This window comes from Gorilla gorilla, chromosome 19 (assembly GCF_029281585.2).
Source record: "Gorilla gorilla gorilla isolate KB3781 chromosome 19, NHGRI_mGorGor1-v2.1_pri, whole genome shotgun sequence".
Lineage (NCBI taxonomy): Eukaryota > Metazoa > Chordata > Mammalia > Primates > Hominidae > Gorilla > Gorilla gorilla.
The window spans coordinates 105,571,390-105,585,728 of NC_073243.2; the positions used below are offsets into that span (position 1 = coordinate 105,571,390).

Here is a 14,339-nt window from a genome sequence, read left to right on the forward strand (position 1 = left end):
CTGGGACACAAATGGTGCAGTGCCCCCAAGTGGACACTGGCCAGCAAAGGGGCTGAAGCAGCTCGCTGTGTCCTGGAGTCCAGTGACCACCAAGAAAGAAACGCAAGGTGTAGAGAAGAATGTGCATTCTGCTGCCATTGTGTACAGGGGGAAAATACACAGGCTTGGAGACATGTGCTTTTGAATTTATGTAAAGTAACTGGAAGGATACAGAAGAAATGACAGTATTGGTTGCCTCTGAGGAGGGCATCTATGTGGGCTGGCCAGTATTAACAAGGAGATTTTAAATACAGATGCTCTTCAGCTTACGATGGGATTATGTCTTGATAAGCCCAGCATTAGTTGAAAATGTCCTACATCAAAGTGCATTAAGTACACCTAGACTACCTTCAGCATGCTCAGAACACTTCCATGCTACAGTTGGGAAAATCATCTGGCAACACAGTCCCCTGCAGAGGGTTGGTGGTTTACCCTTGTGATCGCATGGCTGATGGAGCAACTCGGCCATTGCCCAACATCACAAGGATATCGACTACAGATCACCAGCCCAGGTAGAGATCAAAATCCAAAGTACAGTTTCTGTTGAATATGTGTTGCTTTCCTACCATCATAAAGCCAAAAAATCATGCGTTGAGAATTGTAAGTCAGGGGCCCTCTCTATTAAAACATGGTAATCTTAGCTCTATTCAGTTAACAAGTGAGTAGTGAATAAGTGCTGCGAAAGAGATATCTGTGTCTCTGTGAGCCCAGAGGACAAAATTATTAATGGGCATCCGCAAGTCTGGGATTGTGTATACACACGCTTCACCCTAGCAAATGGCACTCCATTCCCAGAGCACTTCTCAGGAAGTGGGTTCTGGACGTCTCTGTTCTCGCTCACTTCAACAAATGCTGAGCAGCCTGGGGTGGAGGGTGAGGGGCTTGACTCCTGGCTCTGCCGCGGTGGCCTGTGTGCCTCCACAACAGCCCCTTTGACCCCCGCCTCTGGGGTTCAAGTCCTGGTGCATTCTCCTGTGTGTGTGGGCTGCACCTTGTGACTTGCTTCTGATGCATAGAATGACGATGGGGCAAAACTTCCAATGAGATTATACAGAAGACTGTGACTTCCATCTTGTTGGTGATACTCTTGTGCTGTGTCGGGGTTCCCAAGACCCACCCCTGGGTTTGGTGAAGACTCCCAGGACTCAGCACCTAGTCCTACTCTGCTATGATTTATTACACAAAAGGCTTGTGACTGCAGCAAAGGGAAAGGCACATGGGGTAACATCTAGAAAAAAACAGGTGCAGGCTTCCGAGAGTCCTCTCCCAGAGGAATCAAACAGGACAGACTTGATTGACCCAGTGAGTTGTGATTACACATGCAAAGTGTTGTCTTTCAGGGAAGCTCATGAAAGACTCAGTGCTCAGGGAGCTTACAGGGGTCATGTGGGCACCTGTCTGGCACCTCCAACATTCCAGACTCCCGCAGGGAAAGCAGGCACTCAGTGTATTGTTTGCATAAACAGTTTAGGCACACTGAACCACTCTTACCCGTTGGGATGTTGGGAACACTCCCAAGATCCAGGTTCCCAGAGGCCAACTAAGGGCCAGTCTTGCATTCAGGCCTTTTTAGGGAGAGTGGCCTTGGGCCTGCTGGGTAAAGTCCTCACACCTGCCTTACTGCAATGAATTAAGTGCAGCATTGGAAAAGCAAGGAACTGAGGCCCTTAGTCCAGCAACTGCCTTGGACCCTAATCCAGCCAACAACCCCATACATGAGCTTGGAAACAGATCCTGCCCTAGTTGAGGCTTGAGTCAACCCACTTCTTGAGAGATGTTAACTTTAAAAATACAAAAGCACTGTATTAGTCTGTTCTCATTCTGCTAATACAGACATACCTGAGACTGGCTAATTTATAAAGGAAAGAGGTTTAATTGACCCACAGTTCCACATGACTGGAGAGGCCTCACAATCATGACGGAAGGTGAATGGGGAGCAAAGTCACGTCTTACATGGTGGCAGGCAAGAGAGCTTGTTCAGGGGAACTCCCACTTACAAAACCATCAGATCTTGTAAGACTTATTCACTACCATGAGACCAGTGTGAGAAATCACCACCCCCATGATTCAATGACCTCCCACCAAGTCCCACCCACAATACATGGGAATGATGGGAGCTACAATTCAAGATCAGATATCATATCAACCACAATTAATACATTTAGAAAACAGAGGAGACTTTATTTCTTGTAAAGGTTTCAGCCTGCAAGATGGCCATCCTGCAGCCTGGGAAGCACAGCCTCCAGCCAAGACCAGAGAGAAACACCATGGAGGAAGAGAAGCTGGGACAGGAGCTTTATGCCGAACTGGTTGGCTAAACATGCATATTCAACAGGTGACAGGAGGAGCTATGAATATTCAGGATGGTCCTGGCACATGTACGGGACAAATGTTCGTGTAACATACCACCCATGTTCACTTTGGGATGGAGACTTAACATTTAAATGTACTACAGTTAGACTCTCTATGTCAAAAGGTCTTTTCAGGACATGAAGGTGTCCAAGTGTACAGCCAGCCAGGACCAGTTCATGTTCAGGAGAAAGTTACTGGAATCAATCGCTTTGTACTACAGGCTCTTTGTAGTATACAAAGAGATTTCAGTAAGTTCAAGTCAAAGCTGCAGTTATGGCTGGTGGAACGGGGTCGGTTGGTTAACGTCTCTGAGCTGGATGAGCTGGAATTGTTTAACGTATCTCGAGGCCAGTGCTTGTTTAGTTGCTAGAGAAAAATACCCTTGGCCGTTAGAAGAAAGGTTAGGGATGTGTGATGTAACCCTTGCCTGGCATGGCCTTGGGTCCTGTTTACAATCTGGTATCTTACTGCTACAGAGAGTCTATTTGCCAGTCTTAAGATCTCTGTGTTAACATTAATGTCGGTCAGTTGTGTCTAAACCACAAAAGGAAGGGGGTAGAATGAGGTGTGTCTGACCTCACATCCCACTATGGCTGGGAGTTTAGTTTTAAGGTTTTTGTGGGGTCCTCTTTATCACAAGGAGTCCATTCAGTCAGCAGGGGGCTTAGAAGTTTATCTGAGTTTACAGAGACTTGGAAGCAGAAGACCCAGTTAAGCCCTGCCAGCATTTGTGACCTACAGAAGTTGTGAGATATTAAATATTGTTTCAAGCCACTACATCCTGGGGTAATTTGTTACAAACCCATAGATGACTGATACAGTCACTTACTTCTTGACTATGTGACCCTGGGCAAGTTTCTTATCATCTCTGGGCCTTTATTTCCTCATCTATAAAATGGGCAGATGGTAGCACCTACCCAGTAAGGTGTGCTGAGGCCTGAGTTAGTGAATACGTGTGTTGGGAAAAAGCTGAGTGTTGGGAAGAAGCTGAGGCAGGGCTTGCATGTCTGACATAACGTAAAAGAGTCTTGGAACATGTCCGGGGTCCAGGGTCTAAAACCCCTTGTGCCCTTTGGCACACCAAGCCCTGTGCTAAAGAGTGGAAGGCTACCCTGACGTACCTAATCTAAGCCCAGGGCATAAAATCCCTCGTGGCTTGGATAGAATCCAGGGCTTGTGGCTCCGGAATGTGTCTAGGCTTGCTGGCTCCTTGCTCCTTGCTCTCCCAGGATCGATTGTATCTTGAGTTAAAAGAACCTGCTCTCCATTATCTCAAGTAGCAGAGCAAATGCTAAACCATCACAGCTATAAATCATGTGCTTGATGCAACACGCCCTTTTGACCCCCACATTCTTGCCACCTCCTTCTCTGTTGGATTACCAATAAATAGCGTGGGCTCCCAGAGCTCGGGGCCTTTGCAGCCTCCGTGATCGCGATGGTCCCCTGGCCCCACTTTACTTCTCAAACTTTTTCTCAATCCTTTGACTCTGCCAGACTTCGTCACCCCCACGACCTGGTGTTGGGTCTGGATCACCCCAACATATGTGCGGTGCACTGAGAACGGCACCTGACAGCTAGTGTTTCAAGGTGGGGGCTGGTTGGGGTGCGAGGTGCTAAGACAGCACATTTACTGATAATCATTTATTTATCTATTTGCTAGTGAATAAAACTTTTTGACTGGGGGATCCAAAGATGAGGTGGGTGAAGCATACAGAACTTAAATGTCATCTTTGCTCACATATTTGCCTGCTGCAAAATCTTCAGTACTAGCAGAAACTAACATAGTCACTGAATCACAGCCCTGAGAACCAAGGAGCATCACATAGTTCATGTATTCTTGTTCTAATTTCCTTTTATTGGTCTGGGGAGGAGGTGCCTCGTGCCCTTCTGCTGAGCTGTCAGTGTCAGGGCACCCTGGAACTGGTTGCAGCAAGAAACACAGAATTGCATAACTGACTGCTTTTTAATGTCAAACACGAATTTCTACTACCTGCCTCTCACATCCTCAATGCCAAGCTTCAGCATCAAAGATTATTTTAAACTACCTTATGAAAAACTAATAAAAACTAGAAAACATTGGCCCTGCACTCCAAGTATCCAAGCACCAGGCAACTGATGCAAATTTGTGTTCTGATTAGGTCATTAGGTTATTTATAAGATAATTGTTGGTGTCAAGAGAATGACTTCACTTTTTACAATTAAAATGGAAATATCTGTAGTGTGCTTTTCCAGGTGGATTTTGGTTAAAACAAATGACATTTTCCAGTATCAAGATCTCTAAAATTTCAACCCATTTTAAACAACTACAATATGAAGGGCCCAGAGAATGTACTAATGGGATATTACCAGAACCAACACACAGATAAGCCTTTTCATAAGACTGATCACCTTTCACAATCGGCCCTGCCCATATGTATATTATGGTGTGTGTTAGAACTTGTTAGACAAATCAATCTTTGGAAGGCAGTTTCCCTGGGAAACACTCTGCGCTAGAGATTTGCGTGCAGGAAGTTTGGATCATTCCCTGCAGCTGAGTGAAAGAAGCAGGGTTGTGTGGATGGGGCTGAAGGAGACATGGGGCTGTGTTGCAGGCATCACAGGCCCCAGCGGGTCCCATGGGGTGCTCTGGAGCTGCATGACGTGGCAGAGTTGGGGTGAGAGTTGACGCCGCACCTCCAACATCAACCAGCCGTTAGATGTGGGGTGTGGGCTGCCCTGAGAAAGATCACGACCTTCGACAGGGAGACTTTCTTCAGCTGGGGGAACTCCCCAAGAGTGTCCCAGCTACCAGCTGAGACTGTCTCAGCTCCTGGACAGCTCCAGACCTGAAGACCTCCTTATCTGCTCCACCACTTCAATACGTCTGTTCACATGGTTGAGTAATGATTAGAAAGACAGGAATAGGAAGTATAACCTCCAAATCACTAGAAAAGAAAAGTCACAAAATTGCATCAGTCTAAGGAAAGAGAAGAAAGGAAGAAAAAAGGATAGAAGGCTGGGTGCGGTGGCTCACACCTGTAATCCCAGCACTTTGGGAGGCCAAGGCGGGCGGATCACGAGGTCAGGAGATCGAGATGAGACCATCCTGGCTAACACGGTGAAACCCCGTCTCTACTAAAAATACAAAAAACATTAGCTGGGCGTGGTGGCAGGTGCCTGTAGTCCCAGCTACTCGGGAGGCTGAGGCAGGAGAATGGCGTGAACCCGGGAGGCGGAGCTTGCAGTGAGCCAAGATCGCACCACTACACTCCAGCCTGGGCGACAGACTGAGACTCCGTTTCAAAAAAAAAAAAAAAAAAAAAGATAGAAATAGCAAGAAAACACAGTAACCAGAAAATGCAAAACAGCTCACAAAAAGGAAATAAGACTGACATACATAGGCAAATGCTAATGCAAGATGCAGGTGTGGATACTTAATTTTAATTATGTTTTGAATAGTTAAACACTGAGTTCAATATTTGAGAGATTCAGCTCTGTGAAATGCTCCCTCCCACCCCCTTGCCCAGCCCCATCCTCTGTGGGCAGCCAGCAGTAACAGTTTCCTGTCCATCCCTCGAGATATTCTGTGCAGATAGGTAGATATGATTTTCCCCTGTTAAACATTTTTTTTTTTTTGAGACAGGTTGTCACTCTGTCGCCCAGGCTGGAGTGCAGTGGCATGATCTTGGCTCACTGCAACCTCCACCTCCCAAGTTCAAGTGATTATCCTGCCTCAGCCTCCCCAGTAACTGGGATTACAGGTATGCACCACCATACCCAGCTAATTTTTGTATTTTTCATAGACATGGGGTTTCACCATGTTGGCCAGTCTGCTCTCAAACTCCTGACCTCAAATGATCTGCCTGCATTGGCCTCCCAAAGTGCTGATATTACAGGCATAAGCAACCTTGCCCAGCCGTGTTACACAAATATTGACATCTATTCAGAATGTTTTGTTCCTAGGATTTGTTTTTGTTTAATCACAGGTCTGACAGATCATTTCCTATCAGTACATAAGGAGCGTCATTCTTTCCACAGTGGCAGAGGGTCCCTTGTTTATCCAGACCCCTGTGAATACATATGTGGATTACTTCCAATCCTTTGTTATTACCTACAAAGTCTGCAATGATAACGCTGTACCTTTCATTTCAAATATTGCACACGTGTGTGCGTTAGAATAAATTCCTAGGAGTCGTATTTATTGGTCAAGGGGGGTATGTGTGTTTTAAATTATGATAGGTATTAGGTATGTCAATATATCAAAAAAACACAGTTCATGGCAAGACACAGTAAATGGGGGAACAGAGAAACTTTCTACATTTGATATTTATAAAAGGAATAACCTGTCAAGAACATGTGACAGCACTTAATCTTAAAGCACCTTACAACAATCACCACAAACACAAAATAATTCAAAAAGAACTTAAGCACCTTACAACAATCACCACAAATACAAAATAATTCAAAAAGGACATATAAAAGCACCTTACAACAATAACCAAAAAATACAAAATAATTCAAAAAGAACTTAATAAAGCTCCTTACAACAATCACCACAAATACAAAATAATTCAAAAAGAACTTAAACAAGCACCTTACAACAATCACCAAAAAATACAAAATAATTCAAAAAGAACTTAAAAAAGCACCTTACAGAAATAACCAAAAATAAAAAATAATTCAAAAAGAACTTAAGCACCTTATAACAATCACCACAAATACAAAATAATTCAAAAAGAACTTAAGCATCTTACAACAATCACCACAAATACAAAATAATTCAAAAAGAACTTAAACAAGCACCTTACAACAGTAACCAAAATGCAAAATAATTCAAAAAGAACTTAAACAAGCACCTTACAACAATCACCACAAATACAAAATAATTCAAAAAGGACATATAAAAGCACCTTACAACAATAACCAAAAAATACAAAATAATTCAAAAAGAACTTAAAAAAGCACCTTACAGAAATAATCAAAAATAAAAAATAATTCAAGAAGAATTTAAGCACCTTATAACAATCACCACAAATACAAAATAATTCAAAAAGAACTTAAACAAGCACCTTACAACAATAACCAAAATGCAAAATAATTCAAAAAGAACTTAAAAAAGCATCTTACAGCAATCACCACAAATACAAAATAATTCAAAAAGAACTTAAACAAGCACCTTACAACAATAACCAAAATGCAAAATAATTCAAAAAGAACTTAAAAAAGCATCTTACAGCAATCACCACAAATACAAAATAATTCAAAAAGAACTTAAGCACCTTACAACAATCACCACAAATACAAAATAATTCAAAAAGAGCTTAAACAAGCACCTTACAACAATAACCAAAAAATACTAAATAATTCAAAAAGAACTTAAAAAAGCACCTTACAACAATAAACAAAAAATACTAAATAATTCAAAAAGAACTTAAAAAAGCACCTTAGAACAAAATATTGGGTAAAGCAAAAACTATTACCAATATAATAAGAAATAGACAAATCTACGGTTATATAAAAAAATTTTAATACTAGCATCTAACAGAAATTGACAAAATACAGGGATTTGAATATCAATTAACCAGCTTGAGTAAACACAGAATAGTGTGATAGAACACATGGTACAGGTGATCAATAACTCAAAAGCGTATTCTTTTGAGAAGACCAATAAAATAGACAAATATATGTTCATTGCTCAAGGAAAACAGAGAGAAGGTCATTACACTAATGGAGACTCTTAATGCTTGCAAGAACATACTAAGTCCACTTGCACACCAATGGATTTGAAAATATACATGAAGTAGAAATAGCCAAGTAGGCACAAGTTAGCAGCATTGTTCCAAGAAGAGAAAAGCCTGAGTAGGAATAATATTCATAGAAAAATGGAAAAGGCATTTGGAGATCTACCCATTTTCATACCCTTTAGCCCCAAGAAAAGAGGCACTAGGCCAGGGAGGTTTCCAGGTAAGTGTTACCACATTTTCAAGAAAGATCTATTTTCTGTGTTAAACTCATTCTATAGAAAAAGCTGGAAATTTCCGCCTGCCATTCTGTGATGCTAGCATATCCAGGAGACTCACGGTAGATGAAGGTACCCACAGAGGAAACACTAACACTCTTACCATCGCCGACATAAACAGGCCTCATAAAACATCAGTGGCACAAATCGAGCAGTGATTAAAAAAATGAGCCTGTCACGATGCATTCATGAAACATAAGGAAGTATACTCTCATGTAATGACATGCTTATACATTTATTAATCATTTGTATGATAAAATATATATGAATTTACATCTTTAATATGACATAAGGAATTATAAGGAATATTATGAAGTTAAAGAATAAAATATAATTATTGATACACTAAAATCCAAGATTCATTCCTTATTTTAAAAAATAACAATAAACAAGAGTAAAAGGAAACTTATTTAATTTGATAAAGAGTATGTACCAGAAATCCTGTATCAAGCATCATACTAACGGTAAAATATTTTGTTTTAATTGTTAACATTTTAAATGTATTTAAAAATAGAGACAGGGTTTCTCCATGTTGGCCAGGCTGGTCTTGAACTCCTGGCTTCAAGTGATCTGCCCACCTTGGCCTCCCAAAGTGCTGGAATTACAGGCATGAGCCATTATGCCTGGCCTTAACACTAAAATCCTAAAAACAGGAACAAGGTAACAGATGTTGCTGTCAACATTCCACATCTGAGGTACAGCCTTGGGAAGATGAGACTAACACTGCCCCTATTTGCACTTCATATAATTATCTATGTAAGAAAATAAACTGAAAAGGCATAAAAGCTCACAATAGCTTAATAATTTTTTAAAGATGAAAGACATTATAAGAATTTTTTTTAAAAGTGACACACTGGGAGAAAGTATTTGCTGTGTATGTTAGACACCGCACATCCATAATATGTAAATAGCTTCTGCAAATCAATAAGAAAAAGATGAGTCATTTGAGAGAAAATTTGGCAAAGGAGTAATTTGCAAAAAAAAAAAAAAAAAAAGGACATACAAATGGCCAATAAACAGCTCCACTTATACTAAAAACTAAAAAATGATAATATGAATGAATTTAAATTTTTACTCTTCAAAGTGGTACAAGTTTAAGGAGTAGAGACATTCAGCTAAGAGGATGCTACAGGGATATGGGTACTTTTGGAATAGCTGGGTCTTCTTGCAAGGTGGGCTTTCCACGTGCTTCTGATTCAGAGAGGTGGTGGTGTTTGTGTCTGACGAAGCTGCTGACACTGCTGTGCTGACATCTGGCGAAGTGAAGGTCTGAGTACAGAGAAGGTGGCTACTCTAAGACTTCCACCGCAGTAGTGGCAAAAAGCCAGCAAATCAGATGGATGATGACCTTCACTTACAGCAGCTCGTCCTCCCATGGTGCTGCTGGACAATGGCCAAGTTCATCCCTGGTCATGGCTGTGCTGGCTGTGACGTCTCCAGAGGTGGCAATCATGGCAGAACCCTTCACTAGCGCGAGATGCACAAAGAATCAGAACAAAAACCGCAACTATGTTCTTAAGCATCACCAGAAAGTCCGAGACCAGGTTCTTTGCCTGCACTCTTTCACCGGCTGAAATTAATTCTTAGGACAACATCATCTGCTTGTTATAAACTCAGGCAAGAGGGTGGCATCACACCTTTTCTGCATCATGCTCTATATTGACTTGCTTGTTTTGTTTACTGTCTGCCTCCTTCCCTTTCGAAAGCAAGCTCCATGAGGACAGGGAAATTCATCTCCATTCCCAGTGCTGGCCTCAGTAAGTGTTTGTTGAATGAATGTTGGTGAACAAATAAATCCCCAGCCTCTGGTGTTCTGTGCAATCCCAGACTCTCCAGGGGAAGCACTGAATTACTGGTCCCTGCCACAGGAAACTTCTCTGCTGTGCTGATCGGGGTTGCAGTTTGGAAGGAAGGAGGTGGGACCAGCGCTCTGGCCATCCATGCAGGAGGTGTGTGGGGGTCTTTGATTTGCCTCCCTCCCCACACTTGTCACAGGACTCAGGGGAGGGCTTTTGACCAACCCGCCGGGGACACCTGCGTAACCAGAGTAGCTAACTCTGATTCAGGCAATGCTCGTTCACCGTCTTCTACCTGAGCCACAGGTCCCCTCTTGGAGCCCCTTTTTTTCTTGGCCAACATTTGTCAAGGGCTTAGTGTCTCAGTTCAACATGGAAACACGCTCCCTGGTGGCATCATGACCTGACTCGTCTTCCATGAAGAAGCTGAGGCGCAGGCAGAGGGGCTTACTGGGGGATGGAGCTGGGGTTAGCTGCTAGGCTGGGCTGGGACGGGAGCCTGGCCAGGCTGGTTGTGATGCTGACTGGTGGCAAGGAAGGAGGAAGTGTTCGTGAGCCCAGCAGATGTGAATCCATCTTACCTGGTGAATACAGTGTCTCTAAGATGCCAGCATGAGATCGCACTGAGTGCTCTGAGGGACAGAGCCTTGTCCTAAGGGAGCCACAGTCCTTAAGGGAGCTGACCAAGCTGAGGTGCTGCCTGGGGAGGGAGGGTAGAGTAGAAGAGCAAGGCTGAGTGCCAGGGAGGAGGAGGGAGGGGGTGGAAGAGAAGACACGGGTCTGCCTGAGGGTTAGGGCCAGGTCTGAGGGACAGGGAGGGCTGGGTAGCAAGCCGGGGGCAGAACACCCACTACGCGCAGCCCTAGCCCCACTCCGCTAAGTCTACACTAGGACACTCACCCGCTCTAACACTGCACACCTGTGGATGTCTTAGAGGCACTTTTCATGCTGTTGACATGTGAGGAACCTGGGGCTCAGGATGGGCGCCGTGTACCGCAGCCACCTCAGCCGGCCCAGTGGCAGAGCTGGAGTGCGCTGTGTGTAAATGCCTCCACAGTCACCACACGCTGATCCAGGACATGATAGTCTGTCTCCACCGCCCAAAGCAAGGTTTGGCAAACAAGCTTCTCTAGAGTGAAGTTTCTGGATTTCCCAGGAGCTGTAAAAAGTAAAAAAATAAAACCTCACTAGCACGGTCGGAAATCATTCCTTTTTACATTCTGCTTTAAATCCACATTTTTAAGCAATTCCAAATTGAACTGGCTTAATTGCACCCCCTTTCAGGATGCTCCTAAGAGAAGTGGGTGCCACGTGGTTGCCTCCCCTGTGAATTTCAGGGATGGATGACTTTTCTCCCATGCCCTTTGGGGACTGGCCAGTGTTTGGGCACGGTGTCCGGTGTGTGCTGGGGGCAGCAGGCAAAGGTGGCCGCCTCTCAGGAAAGGAGAGGGGAAGATGACTCACTTTGAAGCTGGCCTGGGGGGGCCTGCCCTTTTCATTGCCTGCTAGCCCATTGTTTCAGTTTCCTGGGGCTGCCATCACAAAGCAGCACGAATTAGAGGCTTGAACAACCGAGATGGATTGTTTCTCTGTTCTGGAGGTGGGAAGTCCAAAGTCAAGGTGCGGGCAGGGCTGGTCATCTCTGAGGGCTGTGTGGGGAGGACAGGGTCCAGGCCTCTCTCCTTGGCTTGTCCGTGGCCATGTTCATGATCACACTGTGTTCTCGTGTGTGTGTGTCTGTCGCCACATTTCCCTTTTTCTGTAGGGACACCAGTCACATGGGCTGATGGATGCCTCACCCTGATGACTCGATTTAACTTGGTAAAGACCCTCCCTCCACATATGCTCCCATTCTGAGGTACTCGGGATTAGGACTTTAGCACATGCATTTCAAGAGGGACACAGTTTAGCTCACTGCACGCATCCTGGGGCCAGGTGCAGGGAGCACACAGCGTCAGATGGAAGATGGTCACGTCCATCCTGAGCAGCTGGGCGGGGCACTGTGGAGGAGAGCCTGAAGGCCAGGCTGATGGGCTCTGGTCCAGCACAACTGCAACTGCACGGGGCTGATGGGGGTTTGTGATGCTGACTGTTGTGATGCTTTGTTCACAGGAGGCTGGGTGACGGCAGGGAGGGGAAAAGACAAGGTTAGGTATGAGCCCAGCACCTCAAGAGGGAACTGAGCCAGGGATTTTTTTTTTCATCATCCTGAAGCAGAAATTGCATACCATGAGGGCCAGGTGCTGGGCTACCTTGTCTCTTGACCTTCCAGGTCCTCACTGCAACCTGGAAACAGAGACACTCACTGTTGCCATACCCTTGGCCTTCCCATCACCAAGGCTGGGCAGAGTGGTTTGGACTAAAGATTTGATAATTAGGAAAAAATTAAAGCCCCAGCTCATCTTCTCATCTTCCCCTTCCAGGGAGAACACAGAGAGGATTGGGCCTGGAGAGAAGAAGCCGACCGAGCATGTGCCGGGGTACCGGCCATAGCCCGCCAGGGTTCACCAACCAAGGGGAACTGCAGGGAAACAGCTTCGTGGAAAAACTCCCTCCCTCTTCCTTTTCCCCCTTCTTCCCTCCCTCGGTCCTTCCCTCTAGTCTACCACAGCCCTCCCCTGCAGCACACACAGTCTGGATACTGGCCACATCCTTAAATACAGGCCTTGCCCTGGAGTGGCTCCCTGGGTAGTCAAACTAATTCTCAAATCAATATGTCATGTATCATGTGCATACTATATCACATATGACATATGTGATGTATATGTATATGTGTTAGGTAACATCCAATGATATCATGGAAAGACAAGTCCCTCACTCCCTGCTGAAATTTTCAGCTGCGATGTGACCTCGGAGCGGGGGCTGTGCGGCGGGGTCGAATTCCTCAGGGGAGAGACTGCCTCGTGCTTTTATTAGGGGGTAGAGTTTAAAAGCCTATGTATTTAGCATTATGAGTATAAATTCTGCATTATGAATATAAATTCTAGTTCTATGAATATAAATGCTACGTTTGGAAGAGGAAACTACAAACTTAGAAAAAATAACAAACTGCAGAAAATTAACAGATTTTTTGTCTTGTGGAGCATAGAAAATCCACCTCCTGCGGTGACGGCACCCTTACCCTCATTTACCCCCATCCGGAGTCTATGGGGGAGGTCAGCGTGGGGAAAGAGATGCTCAGCCTCGTCCAAAGCGGTTTCCAAAGGTCCCAGAACCCGGGGCTGTAGACGCAGAAGGCGGGGGCGGTGTCCACACTCGCGCACCGCAGCCCGGTGGCTCTCAGGCCCCCACCAGGCGGGACCCTTCCCTCTCCTCTGCCACCTGGAAGGGACGGAGCACCTGACGCGCGCATCGGGGGCAAACGCCGCAAGTTTCTGTGACGTGAGGTCTTTGCAGGTTGCTGGGGCCTTCCTCCCACAGGGACACGCGGCCTGCGCCCTCCTAGGCGTGCAAGTGCGGCTGGGAGCTGGCGCCCTTCAAAGCCCCAGTGCCCCGGAGCCGACAGCGCGCCGGTGGAGGAGCTGCAGAAAGGGGCCCACGCCGCAAAGGCGCTGTTGTCGAGGACCCCGTGGGGTTCCAGGGCTGGTGCTGGCGAGCCGCGGCCGCGCCGCCCCATCTTTACCGCGCACCCCGGCCGCTCCACCCCCTCTACCGCGCACTCCGGCCCGCCCAGCCCCCGCGGCCCCGCGTTCCCCGCCTCCCGCGGCTCCTCAGCCCAGCGGCCAGCAGGGGATGCTGCCGGGCTCCGAGGCCCGGGTCCTGCGCGGCGCCGCGGGGAGACACGCGAGTCCCGGGCCGGCGCCGCCGTAGGCCGGGAGGGTGTGCAGCGTGACTGCGGCGAGCCCCGACGCCCGAGAAGCGGGGTCCTGCTCTCGGGGGGATTCTTTGGAGACAGCCTGGGCGCTGGGGAATCCGGCGGGTGGGGAGGACCCAGCTCGGCCCTTGAGGCGCTCAGGCCTAGTCCAGGCCATACAGGTGTGCAGGACAGGAACCAGCCACAGGCCGCATGCACCTTAATATGCAGTGAATAAAAAAGACCAGACGGACCTGGGGTTGATGACGCCATCTGAACAAAGCGTCCCCGCGCCACATACCGTTCGCCCCTCCTGAGTCCGTCCCGTCGGTGGGAGCAGAGCCAGGGAAAATCACTAAGG

General features: G+C 46.2%; 1 long non-coding RNA gene across 4 annotated transcripts; it reads right to left on the reverse strand.

Annotated features, from left to right (window-relative positions):
* Nucleotides 1-9,446: 9,446 nt before the first annotated feature.
* Nucleotides 9,447-13,832, reverse strand: LOC101143587 (uncharacterized). 4 transcript variants are annotated; one of them, XR_002003366.4, is made up of 3 exons: nucleotides 13,307-13,832; nucleotides 11,086-11,344; nucleotides 9,447-10,885 (listed from the first exon to the last, which is right to left on the reverse strand). It is a non-coding gene; the product is annotated as an uncharacterized lncRNA (long non-coding RNA). The 4 variants fall into 4 exon arrangements; XR_008673073.2 differs by adding an exon at nucleotides 12,414-12,471 and having other exon boundaries at nucleotides 9,447-12,301; nucleotides 13,307-13,804; XR_010131848.1 differs by having other exon boundaries at nucleotides 11,086-12,471; nucleotides 13,307-13,804.
* Nucleotides 13,833-14,339: the final 507 nt, after the last annotated feature.